The sequence below is a fragment of the Trichechus manatus genome, unplaced genomic scaffold (assembly GCF_000243295.1).
Source record: "Trichechus manatus latirostris isolate Lorelei unplaced genomic scaffold, TriManLat1.0 scaffold00152, whole genome shotgun sequence".
Lineage (NCBI taxonomy): Eukaryota > Metazoa > Chordata > Mammalia > Sirenia > Trichechidae > Trichechus > Trichechus manatus.
Window position 1 is genome coordinate 6896654 of NW_004444088.1, and position 1480 is coordinate 6898133.

Here is a 1480-nt window from a genome sequence, read left to right on the forward strand (position 1 = left end):
ACAAGTATTCTTATGGGGAAAGAAGAGGAACCCAACCATAGGGAGGGCATTTAGGGGAAAATCAATGAATATCGTAGTGATCACACTCTGATTGGTTCCTGGTTATTAACAGTATAGTTAGTGACTACAGATCGTTTCACAGGATGTTTAGATCATGGCCGCAAGAGGCTGACATCTATTTTCTTTGTCTGTCTTTGCAAACATGTCTTGTTGGCAGCAGCACCCAGACCGCGCTCTTCCGAAGTACATATATTTTGAGGTGTGCAGATGTTACTTGGGTAAGACCTCTTGGGGCATATGGTTTCACATCTTGGTTTTGACCACTGAGGAAAAACATGTTTTTCTAAAAAAACGTAGCTGTTAGTCTACAAATCCAGATTAAAATTAGATAACATGATTAGCATATTACGCCTCTGTCTCACTGACTGAACTGAGAGTTGGCTTTTCCTGAGACAGTTTTAATAGACGGATAGATTTCTAAGAGCTCGGCTGCTAACCAAAGGGTCAGCTGTTTGAAGCCACCAGCCGCTCCTTGGAAGCTGTATGGGGCAGTTCTAGTCTGCCCTGTAGGGTTACTATGAGTCGGAATTGACATGACAGCGACAGGTTTATAGATGTGTGAAACCACCACCATAATATCAGAATACAACAGAGGGTCATTCCCTCAAAAAACTCCATGTAGTCATACTCTTTCTGCATTCCTGACCAGTCCCTGGAGAAGAACATCATGCTTAGTGAAGTAGAGGGTTATTGAAACAGAAGAAGACCGTTAATAAAATGGATAGACACAGTGGCTGCAACTATGGGCTCAAACAATGAGCCCGTAACAATGATAGTGAGGATGGAGCAGGACTGGGCAGTGTTTTGTTCTGCTGTATACAGGGTCACTGTGAGTTGGAGTCAAGTGGATGGCACCTAACAACAAGTATCACCGATCTGTTCTCCCTCACTATAATTTTATCTTTTTAAGAATGTCGTCTAAATAGAATCACGTAATATGTAACTCTGAGAGTGCCTTCTGTCACTTATCATAACACCTCTGAAACTAATCCACATTGTTGTATCTCATCAGCAATGTGTGAGCTCCTGTTTTTCCAAAGCTTATGAAAAGTTTATTTTGTCAAACTTAATTTTTTTTTCTAGTTATTTACAGATATCTGTAACACACTAAGGAAACAATTTTTTAGGCAAATCCGGTTCTCCACTTTTAATTCTGTTTGTAGAAAACATAATACATGGATTCACTTAAATAGACGTGTGGTTTCTGTACAGAAGGTGTGAGAAAGGTTGTTTGTGATAGGGACGGGACGGGTAGGAACTCCAGTGTTTGACCACTCAGCTTGGACCACTGAGTGTGGAAAATTTCTTTAATAAAGCCAAAAAAAATTCTGAAATAGTAGTTTCAGTAAAATTGGTAAAGAGAGTCTGTATCTCTTTTGATGAATTTAACACCTTCAGCTGTTATATGCATTCATACCTT